At 41.6% G+C, this 22,313-nt stretch overlaps 1 long non-coding RNA gene across 1 annotated transcript in view; it reads left to right on the top strand.

Moving 5' to 3' along the window:
- Positions 1 to 14,821, top strand: part of LOC124074416 — a 32,084-nt gene extending 17,263 nt beyond the window's left edge. Inside the window, exon 4 of the long non-coding RNA XR_006845846.1 lies at positions 13,481 to 14,821. This is a non-coding gene — a long non-coding RNA (uncharacterized LOC124074416). The remainder of the gene's footprint in view (positions 1 to 13,480) is intronic.
- The last annotated feature ends 7,492 nt before the right edge of the window (positions 14,822 to 22,313 follow it).

The following is a 22,313-nucleotide window of genomic DNA, read 5'->3' as shown; positions in this document are numbered from 1 at the left end:
TTTAAAATATTCATTCATAAACTCCTGGAGCCTTTTACTCCACATCAAACATGAGACCCATAGGAAAAGCACTGAGCTGATGCATCCAGAGAGGAAAACAAAAATACGGGGTAAACAGGAGCATGGGTGAAAACCAAAATTAATCTAAATATTTATGCACTAAATATACTCTGATATATTCATTGTGTTTTTAGGGAAATTATTTGGACCAAAAGCAAGTCAACAGGATTTGAATTTGGGAAAATATGCAAAAGCTGCTAAAACTGCTTACTCATTTGGCAGAGCAGCTGTGTTTATCTCGGTGAAATAGTCCAAAACCATGAGGAGCTTTGTTTTCTTTTTTTTTTTAACTTTATGAGATGAAATCAAAATTTATACTAATAAAAAAATATATATTTAAAATCTTTACAACATAATAAAACAGAATTTCGTCATGTGTCGGATTTGTCAACCATCTTCCATGGGCCTGACTTTTGTTCTCCTCACTATTAACAGTCACATCCAAGTGAGCCAACAAAAGTTTTGTTGTTAGCTAAGTAACAGTGTTAGTTGGCAGTTACTGAGCACAGATATTCAGTAACAACCTTAATCTACTTAAGAACTTTGTGGTGCAAGGCCTTGTGAGCTTTGAAGGTGCTTGCAGACTAGATTTTGTTGCCATTGGACATGCAGAGCTGGGTTTTCCCTTTATTTCTGTCTTTGTGCTAAGCTCGTCAAAGTGACTGCTGGCTCCATATTTATCACATAGACATGACAGTGGTAATCTTCTCAGTTAACTCTTGGCAAGAAATCTCTGCTAACTTTGAACTTAAACTATAGAGACAAATGTGTTGGTATGGGGCTGTTTCTCAGGGTTTGGACTTTGGAAGGGGAATCTTAATGCTTCAGCATACCAAGACATTTTGGACAATGCTATGCTTCCAACTTTGTGGCAACACTTTGGGGAAGGCCCTTTAGGCCCTTAGAATGTGAGGTCATTGAAGTCCCTGTTGGTGTGATGGTGAAGTGTCCCAATACTTTTGTTTATATTGTGTATGAAGAGCTGCCGTGCGACTGACTCAGGTGTGTAAAATTAGTGGATGGGTTCCCTTTTGCGCGTGCATTGAAGTTTAACTGAATGACAGGTAACACAAGAGCTGCAACACAACACAGCTCATCCTTATCTTCTCTAAAAGGGACTTCTGTCTACAGAAGCTCCCGTGACGTCTCCAATGTCGCCTTAACTAACTCGCCCGCTCACTCACTGCTCGGCAGTTCCCGTGCAGCAGTAGGATCTCTTCACAGACAAGATTACGCTTTCTGTACCGAATGTCACAACTAATAGACTCCAATATGACATATCTGAGTGTGAGAGTAGGCCAGATGCAGAGAAAAAGAAATGAGCAAATGGAAGGGAAATCAGGAGCACAGCAGGGGGACCAGTCAGAACCTGACCGGTCAGTAGTGGCTGTCATCCTAATGCGTAAGGTGCTTAAGTGTTTGGGGGTGTACAGCCTCTGTAAAATCTTTGTTTTCATGTTGTTTCACAGTTCCATGTTCCTGAAAGCATTTTGGCCTATTTTTTTTTTTTTATATATATATGTGGCGTCAACACAGTTTGTCACGGCAGGGGCACCAAACATGCCGGCTGCCAAAACAACCCATTCTTGATGGGGTGTTAGATGCTCCACCCACCCCCACCCCTGCCCCCCACCACTCCTCACCCCTTCCACCTTCCTCCTCCAGACACCATAAATCAACCTGTGTCTCTTTGAGGTTGACCTGCTGATGAACCGCTTACTTTTCAAAAAGTCATTTAAAAGTAAAGCAGGGGCCACACACACACACAAGCACTTCTGCAAGCTCACAGGTTTAATATTTTATAACTTTACTACTGTACTTTTGCAGCTACTTACAGTGCAGTCGCACCAATAGGAGCAAATAAAAGTTTAAATATGGCACTAGTGACCGGATGAAACTAAAACAGGTTAACTCAGAACTTGAAACACTCAAACACACATGTTTGTCAGCTGGCTCCTGTTTGCTCAAAAGCATGTGGTTCATATTTCAGTCAAAAAGTCATATTCCATGCTTGGTTATGGCCATGGTATCTCATGAAACATTACTGTCACCTTTCAGTTTAAATTTTTAATAAATCTGCATGCGACTGTAGGTGTTTTATTCTGGCAGGCAGGAGGAGTTCTGGGAAGATCAGGTGGGTCACCGTCAGGTCATCCCAGCGAGGGGAGTTGAGAAATAAAGGCAGAAACAACAGTGAGTAAATGTCAGGAAAATAGACCCAGCACGAGGCATACAGAGAGAAACAAACATCCAGAGAGAACTTAGTGAGGGAAAGAGAAGGAACAGAAAACTGGAGGAGTGAAAAAGCAGACAAAAGTGTCCTGTGGCGAGGCCTGCAGGAAATGAAGTCAACAGTCTTGGAGAAATGAGAATGAGAAAAGCAGCTGTGGGGACACAGTCCTCCACTTTCCCCTGATCTGCAAGGCCTCGAAGGGCCAACTTGCTTAACGCCACATGGTTAATGACTAAAACCAGAAAATGACACTGTAGTTGACGACAGACTGTAATTAAGTGCTGATTAGATCATGATTACAGCTTCCCCTGCGCCACAAGTGCTATAAGCTGTTGATATAAGCTGTAAAAATCAACAACACTAATTTCTGCAAGGTTCTCATTGTGATTTAAATTAATTCAATGTCAACTTACTTTTGGACAGATTTTAAAACAGAAGCTTACAAGAGTTGAAATAAAATATGGTAAGTGTGGAAAAAATAGATATGCACGCATTGCTGACTGGGATAATTGGATTATTATAGTTTGTTGCAGTAAATCCCAGCTTAAGAGTTTTCATTAATGACATTCTGAGGTAAACACTTATGCAAATGTCAAATGTTTTCAGACTAGATTACAGTGAAACAGGTCTGTGTCCTGCATCCTGTCTCTGGTGTATAACAAAATTTATTTATTTATTTATTTTTGCAACATTTACTGCCCTTGTTTCGAAGCCCAGAGAGGATTAAAAAACATTGTTTGTGGCATGAAACAAACAAACAACAAAATTAAAAAAAAAAAAAAAACCCTGCACAGAAGTCCCAACAAAGAGCAGAGGAATGGAGGGATGGTGGGGGTCTTTTCAGTTGAGGATGAGCCCACACAGATGGGCCGGGACAGAGGGACAACTGATTAATGATTAATCTACATTGGCCACAGCAGAGAAGATGCAAACGTGGCCCAGAAGGAGAGCCACTTCAAACTATGGCAGAGAAAAGGAGATATGCAGGCAAACATGCCATCATTCAGCTTGCTTACTGGACCTTGTGCACATTGTATCCTAAGTGGTAGACCAGTGAAAGAGGGGGCTATTTAAGGTCTTATAGAGAACATGCTTAAAGTGAGCGGGTGGTAGTGTGTGTGTGTGTGTGTGAGAGAGAGTGAGAGAGAGAGAGAGAGAGAACGAGGCTTCGAGCACATGTAACACATAACGTAATCTTTTTTTGGCTACATTTCATGGATTTTCCTGTTATTCTGAGATGTTAAATGAAGCCTTCCATTGACTGAGAGGCTGTAAAGAAGTCAATAATGTAGATTTAACTTTTCAGATATTGTGATATGAGGAAAATGTTGCCTTAGTAACCTGAGTTTATATATTTTCTAATTAATCTGTACAAAACATTTCAGTACAGTATATACATTTTTAAGTCCACACGATTATTATGTATTGCCATGGGTTTAAGTTTTAATATTATTGTTCTAATCATTATTATCTCATCATCAATCCCTTAAAATGAGAATAACCTTTATCAGATTAATATCATTTAAGCTGCCCATTCATACCGTCTGAACTTATGTTGTTACTGCAGTTGTTATAAAGAGATGTTGGTTGTGCTTTTAAGTCACAGGCAATGTTAGTAACTGAAGAGAAACTATGATTTTGTTCTGTGTACGCTGTTGTGTACTGAATGACAATAAAGTCTGTCTAAGTCTGATCCAGTAACATTAAGAATCCAGGATTGTTTTTTAAAGACTTAATATTCAAAGATGCACATTTGTCCAAGTAGAGTAAAATCTCAAAAAAACCCAAAGCAGTATATGAACTTGCATTTATATCAAGCTTTTCTAAGTGGGGTCCGGGGTATCCCAGCGGTCCTTGAAAGGGGACCCAGGGAGGTCCAGAACAAAGGATTCCCTCCATAAGCAACACAATGACAGAGCACATTGCTGTTTTGGTCATGTGTTTCATAAACTTTATGCCATAGAGCATCTCAAAGCAAAATTCTGAGCAAAAGTCTGGGACAAAATCTTATCAAATGGGGGTTCGTGGCATAACCCAGGTGTTCTTGATATGAGGAAGTTTAGGAACCACTGTTCTGGTCTGCCAGTTTCTGAAGGGCGCTTGCCGATTCACTCACACACACACACACATTGGTGTGGTGATGGCAGAGGCTGCCGTGTTCTCACCACCGGCCTTCTGATTAGTGGACAAGCGACACAACCTCCTGACCCACAGCCAAAGGAGTGGAGGTGAAATGCTCCTGTTGGTCTGTAGAATAATGAAGCCACTGTGGATTTTTCTTGTTAGTGTCCCCGTATCCATCTCTTGCGATGGAGCTGAGGTGATTACTTCTCAAGGAGATGGACAGATCATGAAACCACATCATGATGTGGCCCTGCCAGGTGAGGATCGCAATAAAATCTGTGGAAACAGGGACTCTTGGTGAGAGGGAGAGGAGGATGGCAGTGAAGCGTGGAACAGCGGGGATATGAGGGTATTATGTGAGTGTGTGTTTGTGGGGTGCTTGTATATTTTTGTTTGTTGTTGTTGGTAGTGGTGGTGGTGAGGTGCTTTCATATTACAGATTAAAATCAAAACAGAAAGGCATTGAAAATGAAGCTGAAAGGATCAGACTCCAGCCGGTGTTTGTGGCTTGATGGACTGTCAAAACACTTTTTGTGAGATTACCCACCTGTCACAGCAGTGCCGACGTGGACGTTATACAACGCTGATAACATAATAAGATTCCTGTTATGAATTTAGCTGCGCCCTCAAAAAAAAAAAAGAGAGAGAGAAACACTTTTCACCATTATTTAGCTCTCTGTCTGCGTCTTCAGTGCACCTGCCAGTCTGAGCTCAGTCCTCAGTATGAAGCCCTGCTTGGACCAGCAGCAGCTGAGCCTCTCACTGTTTACCTGTGCGAATCCCAACAAATTGCACTCTGTTTATGCTGATTTATTGCACCTTTTCACCATGTATTAAATCACTGTGGCTCTCAAAATATTACTGCATTATTTCTCTCTCTCCCCTCTTGTTGCCTCCTTCCCTCCTCTTCCTTTCCATCTGTTCTCACCAGTGGCTTTTGATCAAACAGAAGAAAAAAGCTGCTAAAACTAATAAACACACCCTGTCAGCTCAGCGTGGAAAATGCGAGACGACCGCGTCTCAACTCTCCGTCGTGCGAGCGTTTGAATTTCTGTCATTATAATTTTATAGATACGAAACCAACTCTGTGTGGTTGCTCATGTAAAATGTGCGCAGTTATATGATACATAAAAAAAACGCTGAGACTGGTCATCCGCTGTAAACTAGAACACATGCCTTGTTTTGATTCTTGCTTTTTGGCCAATATCGGGTGAACTTCCAGCCAGAAATGGGCCCAGCAGATTCTTTGTTTCCCAGCATCGAAGTTGACCAACGTTGTTGAGCATCTCTATATCACCTTTTAAATCTTGCTGCCACCATCAGTCCTCAGCTCCAGATGTTTAGTAAACATCCCTCTGCTTCTCTGGAGTTTCCCGGTGCGTCTGAGGTGCCTTCCACTTCCTGCACAGTTAAACTCAGAGCTTCCTTTGTCTTCCAGCTTGCATTATTGATGCGCACAATCTGATACTTCAGATCAAAGTATCTGCTGACGCTGGCTTTTGATTCAGGTCTCATTTTCCTAAATATTGAAAATCTGCATATCTCACTGGCTTGTAACTCTTTTATTTGTAAAATGAGATCAGAGATCACTGTTGTACTGAACACTGAGTGGGCAGTTCACTGTGACCGGGTGAAAGCAAAGTGCCACGGCAGCATCAGATGGACGTGTCATACATGATCCGGCTGTTTTGTACTTGAATTTATTTCAGACAGTAACTGCTCACTGTGATACAGAGTGAAGGTCAGCTACAGTCGATCTTATATAACGGGAACTGCATCCATGTAGCATCCAATTTCACCTTGTCTCATTAGCGAACTTGACACTACTACTGTGTAACTGGCATGTTGAGGTTTATTCCTTCACTGCGATAAGAATAGCAGAAGGTTTGCAGTGGATGTGGGTTTATTAAATGTGTGTCGCTGAAACGCTCTTTTCCATCCACTTCCTCAACATTACCTTCATTCTCAACATTCAGAAACTTGAAGGAGATAACGCAGGCAGCCAATCAAGCTTGTACAGTAAGAACATGTTGTTAAAGATTAAAGTGGTAGGTTCCAACTTTTTGAGTCTGCTGTCATGCAAGAAGCAGTGTATTATGTTTCCTTAGTTAATTTTCAGTAAAAACCGTTATATCCGCTGCCTTCATTGGGATTTTTAATGGAGTTTTTGCTAATTCTGTATTGGCACTTTTACATAAGTACTGGATCTGGATAGTTCTGCCATCTCTGGTCATTTTATCAGTGTCAGACAGAATGAATAAATAGGGAGGCTGACTCAAGCCCCCTGGGATCCCCATTTTTTGTGGTGTCGAGTAGAGGAAGTGGCCTACAGCAGATCTATACAGCAATAATAGACTGTGTGTGTGTGTGTGTAGGAAACAGTCAAGTTAAACTCTAAAGCCTCTGAGCTCCCATGGGGTCTGAGGCTACAGAAAAAGGAACCCAGTGGGTACCCAGGGGATGCAAAAGTTTCATTTCAGGCACCCACACACAAACACACACTCAAAGTGGCAGTACAGACCCAGACAGGTTGCCACACATACACCTGCAATACACTGTGCACTGGGCCGTACAGGGCTGCATGAAGCAGACATTTTGTGTCTGGAGTTCTGCTTTTTTTATGACAGGTCCACTATAACAGACATCCTCCTTTTCAGGGCCACTGTACTGTGACAACACACACATGCTCACACACGTGCACTCACACAGAGATAAAGTACTGACTGGAACAATAGTTTAATCCTCAGCCAAACTGGCAGCCCATGCACAGTGTGCACAATAAGACATTATCTTACTGTCACCTGTGGGCTTTAAAGCAGCTGTGATCAATAAATGTTGTCATAAGTGGATCACATAACTAAACGGGGCGTTCATAGTGATGGACCCTTAGCTCATTGAATCTTTCAGCTCACTGTTTAACTGTTTGGTCTGCAGCTTTACTGTTTTGATTCACTTCAAGGCTCTCATAGCTTTGGTTTTTGGCCACAGCAGGCAGCTGCTTTCAGTTCGAAAGTCCAAATATCTCGCTTTAGAATACCTGCTCAGAGGGAAAACAGCAGGCAGACACACTGATTAGATGGTGAACACTGTAGACTGTTTGCTAAACTGCCAAAAGCTTTCCTCAGTTGTTGTTGGAGACCAAAAACCAGAGCCAAAAGAAGACTCAGTGCTGGATTTGCCAGGTGACCAGAAATACAACACAAGCAACTGTTGGCTAACAAGTTCATCATGTGAACTTAAAAGGTGATGTCAGTGTGGTTGTTACAGCTTGTTTCGGCTAAAACAGAGAAAGAAAATATAGAAGAAATAGACTACTATAATAGGTAGAATACTGAACGTTCCATAACCTCCCTTTCCGTGTCAAAATATAACCAAAGATTGACCATTGTGGTGTTTAGATATGTTGTTCTGGCTGTAAGTTACAAAACCATGCACTTTCCTTTTTAATTTGGAGAATTGTTTCAAATCTAAAGGCAGTGAATATTTGAAAAGCACAATTACGCTGTGTGTGTGGTTATATATTGAAATTATGTGGGGAAAAATAAAGTCAGTGTTGCAATACACAAATGGAATTAGAGGTATCAAGGGTTATGAAACAGACTCATCATATAAAGCACACTTTAAAGCACTTTTAAAATGACAGCAGTGCTACAGTCACACTGGACAAACGCACACACCCTGCGATGACCACCTCATGTGAGCGTAATGAAAACACAAAAGTCGGTTGTATGGCTTGAGGACAATACCTCCATGTGGTGAACTCATAAGCCGACCCCTCCTGCTGCCTTAAGCCCGCACAATGTGGCATGTTGCTGCAACACGCAGATCAGGTGGGGGCTCTCCCTATTGAAATTCATAGATTCAGTATCTGCTTTTCTCTCAGTGCTTCACTAATACAAATACACTTTAATCAAAATAAGAAGCATTAAGCTTCCCATTGGAACACATGGATAAGGAAAAAAAAAAACCCTGATAATAAAATGCTGTCTTGTAGTGAGGCAGTAAGTCGATGAGTCATGGGTCTGAGAGATTAGACAGGAGGTTCTGTGCTGCTTCAGAGGGGATTACAGAGCATACGTTACAGAGCAATGATTTTTGAGTCCACAAAAAAAACAAAAAAGAGCATTACAGGCAGGCCTCTTCACTCTCCTTCATGACCCTTGGTGCCGTTCGAAGTGTCACCTTCCTGACAGCAGTCACCCCTCTGTGTGATTTACCTCACTCACCGAAACGTTATTAGACTGCAAAGTTCCATCTGGTGAAATTTGACCCCCCCCCCTCAAACCCTCAGCCGCACAAGGATACTGATATGTATTCAAATATGCATGTATGTGAGCATGTATGTACATGACTGCTCACGCACAAACGCACCTTTTCCATTTTAATCCTGCAAATGTCGTCTCTCTCAAAATATAAGCAGCTTTCATGCTGCTACTTATGCAAGCTGAATGTTTGTGTCTGATATTCAGATTAGCAGTGCTGCTAAATGTGCTACCACTGGCCTGTTACGGCCTATTCTGGGTGGATGCACTGCTCTGTTTTTCAGCAATGCCAGACAGACGGCGCAGAGACAAAACAAATCTACCATTATTAATGAGGACATTTTTCACCTCACTTGGAAAGGTAAATATACCCTCTGAATGCTAAGCCATATGGGCTGCTTCAGAGAACCCAGATCAAAGAGGACTCAGTGATTCGGTTTGACATCAGGACAGCCCCTGAAATAACAATGATCACACTGGGAATAACCACCCACAAATTGTACTTGACTCTCACAAGCTCACACTTAAGCCTCACACACTATATAGACAAAAGTATTGGGGCACATCTCTTTATTATTGAATTCAGCTGTGGTATGTAGTTGTTTCTCAGGTGTTGGGCTCGGCCCCTTTACTTCCAGTGAAGGGAAATCTTGATGCTTCAGCATACCAAGACATTTTGGACAATGCTATGCTTCCAACTTTGTGGCAACAGTTTGTTGAAGGCCCTTTTCTATTCCAGCATGACTGTGCCCCAGTGCACAAAGCAAAGCTCCATAAAGACATGGTTGGATGAGTTTGGTGTGGAAGAACTTGACTGGTCTGCACAGAGTCCTGACCTCAACCCCATCCAACACCTTTGGGATGAACTGGAACAGAGATTGTGAGCCAGACCTTTTGGTCCAACATCAGTGTCTGACCTCACAAATGCTCTACTGCATGAATGGGCAAAAATTCCCACAGAAACAAAATATTGTGGAGAGCCTTCCCAGAACAGTGGAAGCTGCGATAGCTGCAAAGCTGTCTGTGTATTTAAAATGAGATGTCATTAACATTCCTGTTGGTGCTACACTCTGTGATTGCTTTAAATTGAAACATGTTTTGATGTTAAACAAAACAAACCAGCACTTCATGTCGTTTCAGTCATTTACTTTTTATGCACGTTGTGATTTTTTCTCAGCTCAGTTACTCAGGTGATCTAATTGGTCGATGTTAAAGCTTTTAGCATCATGAACTATGATGATAATGGATAATACTTCATTAGCAACCGTGTATGACTTGGACATTAAAGGAGTAGACATTTTGGGAAATATCCTGCCTTCTGGTTAATCAACAGATGGTAGCAAAGCAACACAGCACATAAAATAAGCACACAGGGAACATCAGATGGGTCGGACCACCACGTTTAACTGTCCATCTTTGCACATTACGGTTACAGTTAAAGATGACTGCAGAAACAAATAAGTGAGCTCATTTTAACATATATCGGCAATGCAAATCAGCTGTCAGTTGTTAGTAGTGTGATGCTGTTGCTGTTGTAACACAAGTCGCTACAGTTACATTTCTGAACAAATGTGGAGAAACAGCCTTAGCACAAGATTCAGTAAAATAAAATTAGATAAATAAAACAGGAAAACGTGAGCAATCACTTCCTATGTATGCATCATGAAACTGATGTTGTCATTACCTTTATGGTGAATTTTAACTCCGTCACCGGGTTTATTCTATTATAAACTTTTCTGCTTTAGACTCTACCCCATGCCTTTCACTTTTCTTCTGTATGTTTTTTTTTTTTATTTTAATTTTTCATGCAAGCTACACACACACGCACACTTGAATCCACCCACACACTCACACACACACACACACACACACACACACACATACACACACATACAAAATGTACTCTGACCTGTTGGTCTGTACTGAGCTGACTGCCCAGCGTCTCATGGGACAGTAGCAGCACATCCCAACATTTGACATTGCGTGAGGCATTGACTGCACACTTGGCTGCATGTGGTATTTCTGCCAAAGAGCCCATGCTATGCAGTTTTACGTTTTGGACTCTTTATTGTCTGTTGGGTTTCATGTTGTAGAAATAAGACTCAGCAATATAGAAAGCATAGACATCGGAGGCACAATGAAATAGAAAACGTAAATCTAAGTTAACTGACTTTTGGCAGTGGAAACCCTGAGACAGGTCAAAGACAGGTCAAAGCTGCAGCTGGGACACACTGGTGAGTGCATTTTATTCAGGACGAGTCACCTGATCTATTCTGAGAATTTGCTTCGCTGCACATGTTAGCAGAAAGAAGCACAGATCGATTAAGAGTCATCATACTTTTTTCTCTAAGGCTACTCCAAATGTCTCACTGTTTGTCAAGGGCAACAACACATTTAGTTAGCATGTACCCCAGTTTTTCTCTGCTGAGTGCTTTGAAGGATAGCAAATTGCTCGAAGCACAGTGCTGTATGAGAATGTTACTTATGGATAGAGCCGTTGTGTTTCAGCAGAGGGTAAAGAAGCAAATAAAAATCTTTGACACGTTTGCTAATAAATCACATACCTCTTATTTTTTTGATGACGCTTTTAAATTTTTTACTTGTAGACTGCAGCCCTTGGCTGGCAAAATGAATATATATACCTTGAAAAATATATGGTTTTGAATTACTGATGTCAGTTCCCACCTGTAGGTACAAACTGAGAACACACAGTGCAGCTGCAGGCCATGGTGACATTTTCACAGACGCATATTAGAGGATTATATTAACAGTGCACATCCACTAGATCCATCTTTAAACCAGCCCACCATCTTCTCTACCCCGAGGCCACATGGCTTCTTAACAATGAGAGGCCTATTACAGTGCAGGGACGGTAATAAAACCGTCATGATTGTTAAATAGCTGGGTAAGAAAGAATAAACGTTGAGCAAAAGTTGGTACCGATGTTAGTTTTCACTGTTTTTATTACGTGCTTCAAGTCCTTGTAAATTGAATCAATTGCATTTGACAGTTGTGGACAATTACCTCAGTGAGTCTTCCAGTAAAAATGCTCATGGAAAGATATGGGATGTGGAGTCAGAGCTGTGTGGTTCGAGGGACAGATGAAAAGATACTTGTGTTATATCTTACTGTCAACTCTGAACTGGAAAATGTAGATGGTGTTTTTTTCACTGTGTGATGAAAAAGAGGACAAGACCTGAGAGTGTACACATAAGTTTAAGAAAACTCTTTTAGTCAAGGACGTTGTTCTACTTCTCCCTTTGACAGTAGCCCTTGGATTTCATCAACCATAACTGGTCATCTTTCAGTGCCTTTCCAAATTGAATGTTTTATTATCTCTTGCAGTAGTTAAAGCTGCACTAATCTATATCTTTATACTAACAATAGCATGAATAAGTATGTGAAAGTGGAGAATTGGAGCCTGACCCTGGTGTTCCTCTTTCCGTTAAGGAATGTTTTAGCATCTTCCAGCTCATTGTCTTGGTTTTGCGGACCGCAGCTTTACTGTTTTGGTTAACTCGCGCAGCTCATGTTGCATAATTTTTAGCCACAGCTGGCAGCTCTTAAAAACCCTGACCTGCTCAGCACCAAACAGCCGAGACACAAAATGAACGACTAATTTTTCCCAGACATACATACGTTGTTATTTTCCTAAAAAGATCAAATTTGGGTTAACGAAAGAGTGATATTGGACTTGTGTTTACCATTTGGCCAGAAATATGACTACAAATGATGGCTGGCTGTGTGAATAGGCCATTTGCTAACAAGGTCATATTGCTTTAAGATAAGATAAGAGTTAAGAAAGATTGCCTTCGTTTTTAAAAGAAAGCAGGACTGACTGTTGATGCTGCTGGACATAGCGGCTCTAGTGTCGAAGTCACATCCTTTCCGACGTCTGTCTGCTATGTCTTGATACTTCCGCCTTTGCTACTGGGAGGAGGAGAGCATCCGTCCTTACAGCAGGTCATTTTAAACATTTCACACTTACACATACATACATAAAGCTATCCCTGTCATATACTGTTTTGAATTATGAGGCGGAGGCTGAGTAACAGATCAAAAGCACAGAGAATCCAAATAAATGACACTCTCTCTGCACTCTGTCATGATCAAGTCGAACCAATCGTTGCACTTGATAGGTAATAAATGTATATATCAACAGCTGTCACTGACACGATGTCAGCCATGAAGTCCCAGAGGGTCAGAGTTCAAACTGGCTGGAGCCAAGTAGCCCGGGATGTCATTCATCACAGCACAGGAAGAACTAATGGACATTAGTGAGTCATTAGTCAGTCTTTAAAGTTGGGGTTATTTGAGGGTAAATTAGTTAAAAGCTTCAGTATTAAAACATGATTTAATGTGATGGTAGATCAGTCGCACGGTGATACAAATTCTTCTAGTGTATACTGACAATATAAACGATAAAATGAGTCATTAAGGCTACTTTCTTCAAAGAGTGAAACATTTTTTTTGTCTCATAAAAGTTTCATGATTTTGCCGCAAACAGCTTTTGTAGTCTGGCCCAACTTCCGCCTCGCAGTGATTTGTAAGTTATTTTGGGGAGTTATGGTTAAAAATACCACCTACTACAGACACTCTGCCTCGCTGTTTGAAGGTGAGCCACAGCAAATCCAGTAATGTCGCTGGGTTTGTTTTTTTTCTTTTTTTTTCCCAAGGCGCCACCACGAGTTATGTTTGGATCTTAAGTTGAAGTCACCCAGAGGTCATGACCCCGGACAGACAACGGGTCACAGCCCCACTAACCTCCCTACATTTCCTCCTTATATATGTTATTATTCAGGTATGCAAGGAGGAGACGGGATCGGGTTACGGTGTACTACTCATTCATCAAGGCGATGAAGAGAGAGAGACAGAGAGACAGAGAGAGAGACCACAAGTGATAAATATCAGCAGGAGCCGAACATGGACCACAATAATAGCAGAGAGCCAAGAGCTACAATATTAAATGGAATATGACAAAAAGTACAAGGAAATGAGAGAGCGACGTGGTGAAAAAAACGACATGAGGACCGGCAGAGACCCTGTCAGACCTGAGACTTACGGGCACACATCAATGCCGTCAGCCCCCCGACTCAGCCGACCACAGGACCTGCAAGCTAATTTATAGATCGGTTTAGGTTTTCCGTGGCTGCCTGAAACCCTCTCGCTGTATTATAAAGTCCTCTGGGAAAGGCACAGTTGTGACTGGAAAGTTATTAGCCCTTTCTATTTTGCCGTCTGGGTTGTAACCCTACGCTTATTCATATTGGAAAGGTTTCTCTTTAGTCCCAGTATGTTTTAAGTAAAAATAGCTGTTAATGCATCCTTAACTAAGTGGTGGTTTATCTGTAATGCTTGCATGAGAATGCAGTAATGCTTTGTGTATTCCAGGGCATCTCTAGTGCTTCATCTCCTACGTAGGTTCAGTGCCTGTTAAAAGCCCCCCCCCCAGCAGCACATTTAGCTGCAGGTATATGAATATTCAAGATCTAAACAATATACAAGTACTTTATGAATAATACTGGCTGTATTCAAATCCATTTCCTGACTCACTGTCATTTATCATTCCCCCGCACACCCCCTCTGCACTGTTTATTGCTCTTCCTCTGTCTCTTTCCATCAGCCTACAGGGCAGATCCAGTAGACGGCTTCTTCAGGAAGAGAATAGACAGATTTAAACACTGCTCACTCTCCTGGCTGACTGCCCGAGCCCCCCAGATGATTTCAGGGGCTGAAAATTAAAATCCCAGATTAAAGACGGTGAGAGAGTGAAGGGAGGGGAGGAGGGACAGATGTGAGGTGAGTTACGGGGTAACGATGTAGAGACAACATAGAGACAGACACAGCAAGAGGGATGATGGACGAAGAGCAGAAAAGGCTGGAAAATGTTTAAAAGTACACTGGATGATACTGTGACAGTAACAGTGGTTTAGAGCTGGGCAGGGATACTGTAGCTGTCACAGCAGCAGTGGTTTCAGGCTCGACAGGTACAGGAAGTAAGAGACTCATTAATTTTCTCCACAGACAAAGATACATTTTTCCGTGGTGTGAATTTCTCCTGGTTGACTTGGCGATGCAAGAGATTAACAAGTATGTTAGAAAAGCTCTGGTTCTCTGAAAGAAAGCGGTAGGTAAAGGGGATCACCAGACCACAATGTCCTTTTTTAAAATACTGTGCCACTGAAGCTAAAGATTACAGTGATGAGAATAATGATACCAGTACAACCAGCTGCACAATTGGTCACCTTTGGATGCCCTTTGCCCATTCGGGATGAATTCAACATCAGCACTGTGAATTCAACAAGGTGTTTTGAATTCACTACTGCTGCTCTGATTCATGCGTCCCGCTGGCTTCGTCTTCATGGCAACAGTGGCTCAAGTTCACGGGTCCGTCCACAATGCCAAACTGACCAAACTGAAAATAAATGCAAGGGGTGGCTGTACCATAAATCTGGAGGATCATTACATCAAAGTTAAGTGACTTGACAGCATCTCTTTTTTTTAAAGAAGGTAAAAGCTGACTGATTGTGAGAGCAGTACCTCTTCTCACTACCTCCATTTGTCCTTCCTCTCTTCTCAGCTTCCTCTTTCTCTGCACCCATCTGTCTATTCTGAACCCTCCACCCACAGCAGTACTCTAAATATGGATGTAACTATATTTCAGTTAAAGTGACTTTTTTTTCAGAATCAATGAGCATCTCTTTCCAGATCACCGTGCCACAATTCGAGACTTTACTGTGCTGTTTTTGGAGTTAGTATACAAAAGAAATCAACAACTGAACTGTTTTATACTTACAGAAATGGTGAAACATTGAACCTTTAGAGTGCCACTGCCCAAAAAAATAATGTCTCTTTATCACTTTGATTCAAAAGAAAGTACTGCTCCACATCAACAGTATTATTCTGGTTAATACTGGAAACGCATTTACCGTATTCAATATTCTAGTTCTTTTTCCGGCAGGAAATGGCTCTCAGTAGTTTTCTAGTTTTAAATTGATCACTTGATTGTCCTTACAACTGCAGAGACAAACATAGTAGATGGGTATACAAACATATATGATTTCTCGCAAGCAGGCATGCAAGTGGTACCAGAGTTTCTTGCACACAAAGGCGTACTGGTTCAAAACCTTTCACAAACATAATAAACAATTACCGCTGTCATATAACAGCACGATACAGTTACCCTTTAGAGTAATATAAAGCACATGTGGTTTTGCTTGTACGTGCAGCTTCATGTTGAGATGGTTTAGCTTTGGGATGATAGTATTACACTGTGTTCCCACCTGCTGTATGAATTCTATAGCAGAAAGTGCACAAGGGTTTCTATAGTGATACGCTCACAGCCCTAATTATCCATAGGAGGAATTATATATATGGCCTTAATGAATGTTTTTTCTGATGTGTGTGTGTGTGCTGTCTCTACATAAGACTCTCTCCAGCTAGCAGTCCCCTGCAGTCTCATTAAATGTGGTCTCTGGCAGGGCGCGTAGTGCTGCACATTCTCAGGGTGTGGTGGTACTGGCTTAGATTTCACATTTCTATGAGTGTGTGTGTGTGTGTGTGTTTGAGTGCTTATTAGCCGTAGATGCCATTCTGCACTCTGATTGATCCCATAACCGTCCACTGGATGGCCCCTCTCCGAACACGTTCTCTGGTTTTAATAACCAGACATGACCCAGTTTGTTTTTTTTAAAATGGCCTGCATAAATTGTCTACATCAGTGTGTGTGTGTATTATAGCCAGCTCAGGTGTGCAAAGGCATAACACACCATTAAGTGAGAAAGATAGTTGATTGTTTAGTCTCATTCCCAGTTTGTCAAATCACCACCAGCCACATTTTTGTGGGTCTTAAGTGATGATGGAGAGGGATTATTCTTAAATGAGTATGTTGTGGGGTGGCACGGTGGTGCAGTGGTTAGTACTGTCGCCTCATAGCACGAGGGTTCCAGGTTCGAATCCCGGTCTGGGTCCTTCTATGTGGAGTTTGCATGTTGCATGTTCTTCCTGTGGGTTTTCTCCGGGTACTCCGGCTTCCTCCCACAATACCAAAAACATGCACATTAGGTTAATTGGGTCCTCTAAATTGCCCCTAGATGTGAGTGTGTGGTTGTCTGTCTTTGTGTGTTGGCCCTGCGATTGACTGGCGACCAGTCCAGGGTGAACCCCGCCTCTCGCCCGTAGTCAGCTGGACTCCACCTCCCCCGCGACCCTGACGAATAAGCGGTATAGAAAATGGATGGATGGATGAGTACGTTGTTTCTGTAGGAAATTCCTGCATGTTATGCCTTTGAATAAATATGTACAGAACATTATGAAGCAGTGCTGCCATAAAGAAACTGAAAGAGCAGCCAGTGTAATTTGAGTCTGCTGTTATTATTTGATACAATCTTCTGCCTTCTTGTGAGCCTGTAGCCCCCAATGCTTTCTTCTTGCTTCATTCTCCTGCTTGTGTCTTGTTTAAAACCTTCGCCTTGTCTCTATCGCATTGTGTCCCATATTTCTCCTCCGTGGTCCCTCCCTCCTTCATCTCTCTCAGGCTGGTTCACCTCAGTAGAAGTTCATATTTTTCGTGTGTCGGTGTGGAGACTGCCACTCTGGCGCTACTTGTTGGGAGCATCTGACAAAACGGAGCCACAGCTGTGGGTGTCAGAGGCCTGTGATGTCTGAAGCAGCAGAGTATAAAGCTCTCAGAGAGCAAGAAGTTGTTTGGCCTGTGACAGTGACACACTCAGACACGCATTCACTTCTCGGAAAGGACGAAGTGACAACAAAATGACTACATCTGAAGTTCTCTGACAATGCGGGGTTATGAGAAAGTCAATAGCACTTTCTCTCCCCGAGTGTTGCTGCAGAAAGTTTTGTCGCCACAATCGGTGGTCTGCAGTCATAAAGCAAGCAGAAGCTCCATGACTGTTTACAGTAAGTGTTGAGTAAGCCTGAAAGGTTTGTTGTGATTAAGAAGAACTGATCCTCCCTTCTTAAGTAACACTGAAGCAAGATGTTGAATCCCTACCAGCGTCTTGTGCTTAAGCAAGTAATTTTTTTCCCTTCAATGAAATAAAATAATCACATAATACCAGCATTATTATGTTGGAAGAGAATACTTTTAATATCAACCAATTAAAGTCAGTGTTCCATAGCACAAGTCAGAACATTTTACCAAATACATAACCCCTTTTAAAAATCAGAGAAATGCTAATAATAGAAGACTCTTTTGCCAAATGGCCCTTTCATTAAATCTGAAATGCTTCTAGAATACGCATAACAGAGATGCTCAGGTGTAGACCAACACTGCATTATACAGAGCTGTTGTTCCCAAACATTTTGGTTGGGGAACTCGTAAAATGAAGCAACGTCCACTTGACATCCAGTATCTTTTATTTACAAAAATACTGCATATCTGTGGGTTTTGACCAGGACAATCAAGGCCTGTTTTTTTTTTTTTTATCTGCATTAATAAAAATGAGAAATTGTAACATTATCCAGTAATTCACAAAAAAGGAGAAGAAGAAATTAGAAGAATCTGAAATGATAAACATAATTGCCTTATAGCAAAAACATACGTGTAAACATAATGACATATGAATGAGAAATGAGAAATATTTGGGTTTTTTTGCATCATACTAAAATTACTACTTTAAATCTGTTGTTACCATGTACATTTAAAATTGATTGATCTCATATACATTTGAATAACAATCCAGTGTTGTCTCTGATTACATTTTGAAACATATTCTGTACAAAAATGCAAGTGTCATCAACAACTGTACATGAACTATTCCACACGTGTCACATGTATACTACCTGCATACTACCTGTTGGAGTTACAGCAGAGGACTGTCTGCTTTGAGGCTTGTTTTGTTTGTCGAGGATGTACCAGTTTGAATGAGTTACCAAGCAGCCAATTAATAAAAAGAAAATTAATCAGCTGGATTTTGGGTTTGTTAGGCCAACCAGTGAGTGACCCTTGATAAAGCAAGTCTGACCAATGGAAGAGCAGAAGCCAAGCGCTGTAAACTGAAAATCTATGTAGGTGTGTGCTTTAGATGTGTGTAGAGCCATTTTTTGAGAAAATAAGACAGTTTGAAACAGAGGCAGGTAGAAATTGACTGCAGGCATGGTTTCGGTACTTTCTATAGACATTAATCTTTGATGACAGCAATTCTCTTTGAAGAAGAAAACTACAATCTTTTTAAAGCCAAATTGTGTCTGATACTCACAAGACAGATTTGGGGGGAAGTATCACTTCAAAAGGATTCAAAGTTAGTTGTCATTTTATACAACAGCTCTGCAAAAAATGATGTCTTCCCTCACTGATGTAAATGAAATTGACAGAATATTAGAACCACCTCACGTTACAACACAATACAGTTCAACAGTAGCATAAACTGCAGCCTCAAAAATGATCATGAAGTTCAATCAGCACCTCTGAAAACCAAAAAGTGGCTATTGTTCATGAAGACTTAAGTTATATAGACACATTGTAAATACATGGACAGCTTTGCAGCTGTAACAGCTTCCAACTTTTCAGGGAGTGTTTCTGTGGGGAATTTTTGCCACAAAGTTGGAAGCATAGCATTGTCTAAAATGTCTTGGCATGTAGATTTCACTTGAAGTAAGCAAACCCCTGAGAAACGAGCCCATACTACACCTGAATCCCATAACGAAGAGGTCTGTCTGAATACGTTCGTCTGCATAGTGTATTTCTGTTGCATTAGACTCTTGTGTTTGTTTTAACAAGGTGTACCTATTAAACAGGCAGCTGGGTTGGTGTGCTTATGTGTAAGCGCCACTGCTGTCCATGTTCATCTGTGGTAGTGTGACATTCACACAGATACGGTTTCTACATGTGGCAGGAAGTGTAGCCCAGGTGAGTTGAGAGGCGCAGACAAGGTCAGTGTAAACAGCCATTGAGCAGCTGTGGCAAAAGCTAACATGACTGAGAAGGTGAGGCAGCGATGTGGTAAGGCGCCAGCTTGAGTCGCAGGGCACACACTCACACACATACACACACACAAACGCATAATTGAACAGTCTAACCCTCGCGACCACACATACGCAGGCATGCTTGTATTCGGACGTACACACTCATACCAGGTGTGCACTTGACACGTGGTGAGTGTAGCATGCAGGCATGACTAATACACAGAGCCTTACTGGTGAGAATAGGGGTAAGCTTGGGCATATGGAGATCATCACTCACACCTAGCAAGAAGATCTATGGTTTTCTATGAGGGCCGGGGTGCTCTGGCCTCTCACTGCCGGAGCACATTACAGGCAATCACTTACTCTAAATAAGCACACCAAGCGCTGATTAAAGGAGAGCGGTTCAGCTCAGACGGATGGCTGATAGCGACAGAGTCAAACTGCATGAATCTTTGTGAGGGTTGCAAGGAGAGAAACAGCACTCCTTCATTAGCGGTCGCACACTCATCTGATCTAGGAATCAAAAATGAAGCAGCTAGCTTCTTGATAGGGCCAGAGAGGTGTCGTCCCAATTTATTTGACTGCAAGTCGACTCAGTCACCGGCATTTTAAACTCGCCTTTTATCTTCCGATCCGTCCTTTCCACAAAAGGGCCCATCGCTCAGCGACCCCCTCGAATAAGATAAGCAAGGAAGATCAGAGTCAGATGAGCAGAGGAGAGGAGAGAGGCTGAAAGGATTAAAGAGAGGATGGGGAGGGGAAGTGTTAGATCTATGTGTATAAGGAAGGTGCTGTCATTACACGACGACCCCTGGTAGGAATATTCAGGGTGAAGCAGCTCTCACATGGCAGGGCTGTGCAGGTCTGGCTTTGATTTTAAGGCAGCAGATAAAACACACTTAACAAGCACACCATTTTTGCATATGCTCATGCATGCCAGTATTTTCTCCAGTGGATTACGCCAATCAGTGAATACACTCAGCAAAAATAAGTGTTATATATTTAAGTTGAACTGAAAGATTCAAGACCTATTTTTGAAAAAAAATTCTGGCTTAATTAGCCCATTATTGTTTAATATTCTAAGTTGCTTGAGAGGTAATGTTTAAGTAATGGGGAATGCATAACAATAACTAGATAATTAGAAAAGGCTCTCAGACCTTCCCCATGGAGGCAGTCTGTGCTCAGTACGAAACCAACAGTTCAGCTAATGAATGACTCCACACCAGTAAACAATATTACTTTGGTACTCAGAACAGGTAAAGGTCAGTTCTGGGTGCCGGGCGGTTTGATGGTGGGTCCACAGATTAGAGAGGATTGAGCTGGAAAATAATGTGATTCTGTAGGACGGATGAATTTTTAAATTAAGAAGCTGTACCCATGTTGTTGTCCGTAGCTTATGCCTTATGTCCATACCATCACTCCTTTTGCTTGTCTTTCTTAATTGTCCCTCTTTAAAGCTGCTTTAAAGCCCTGACTCCGCTTTGAAAATCACAGGCATAGTGTCCAGTAACAATGTGATAAAACTGTTAATTACTGTGTTTATATATACATCATAGTTTTTCCTTCACATTTTGTACTGTACGTGATAGTATTTTGGTTGAAATCAGTGGAGAGGAATGTCGCTGCAGATCTGTTGTGGTAGGGAGGTTTGGAGAGGATTTAAACAGCCTCCCTTCATCTCCAGCGTAAACAAAATAGTTTTAACCAACATCAGGAATTCTGAGTTGAGGTAAAGCTGCAAAACACTGCAGAAAAAACATGGAAACCCACTGCAGACCATATGTGGGCTGAGAGGTCTGTGCCCAGGCTTAGCATTAACGTTTAACTTACAAGTGAAAATTTCCAAATGACGAGATACAAACGCCAGCTTGTTTGTTTTATGTTCTCACACACAACTAATTCAATCACATGCTTTACCCTAACTGTCCTCTTAAGTTCTTGGATCATCACCAGTCATGCCACTGAGGGTCATAATGTGAGGGATTCACTGTTTTCTCATGATCCATTTAACATTCTGCTCATGCTAATCTAATAGCACTGATCTGCAGTTTTGTTTTAAACAAACTTAACTGCTTTGCTACCTTAAAAGGACACATCATTATTCCTTGTGTATTACAGAAAATGGTATTTACTGCTGGCCAAACAGAGGACAAAAAAAGATGTATCTCATGCTGTAACCCAGCTTTTAATTTGCAGCATAAAGCTGAGGTTGTCATGGGAGCAACATAATAGACCCTGACAGCACTCTTAATAGGAAACATCATTCCCCATCCCCGTGTTCAAGGGTATGGCCTTTGTTAGCCAGTTGGGCCTAATGGGGTAATTGCATTGCTCTGATTCTTTGCACGGTCGATGAGTGAATTGGCACAAAAAGCGGTTCTGTTTACCTGCACTGAACAACCTTGTTGTTACGAATTGTGATCAAAAACCTCCTCCTGAGTGTTATATTGAGGTTTGCGCGCTAATAGCTGTTGATACCATCATTTGTTGTGGCACTTTATTGAGATGTCAGTTGAACTTATCATAATACACAGGAATCACCAGCTTGTTTATGTGTTAGCCTCAGCCTCACTCCTAATGAAGAATTTGAATGAGCTCCATTGTTGTCATGTATGGCTGTATCTGTCCAATTTCCTCATTCATGTGTGAGGATGGTGGAAATAGCATACTTGTGTTAATGATGTGCCAGGTGATAAGGAGAGTAAACA

The sequence above is a fragment of the Scatophagus argus genome, chromosome 17 (genome assembly GCF_020382885.2).
Source record: "Scatophagus argus isolate fScaArg1 chromosome 17, fScaArg1.pri, whole genome shotgun sequence".
NCBI classification, from domain to species: domain Eukaryota; kingdom Metazoa; phylum Chordata; class Actinopteri; family Scatophagidae; genus Scatophagus; species Scatophagus argus.
Note: the sequence above shows the minus strand (reverse complement) of the source record. Positions and strands in the feature narration are given on the sequence as shown.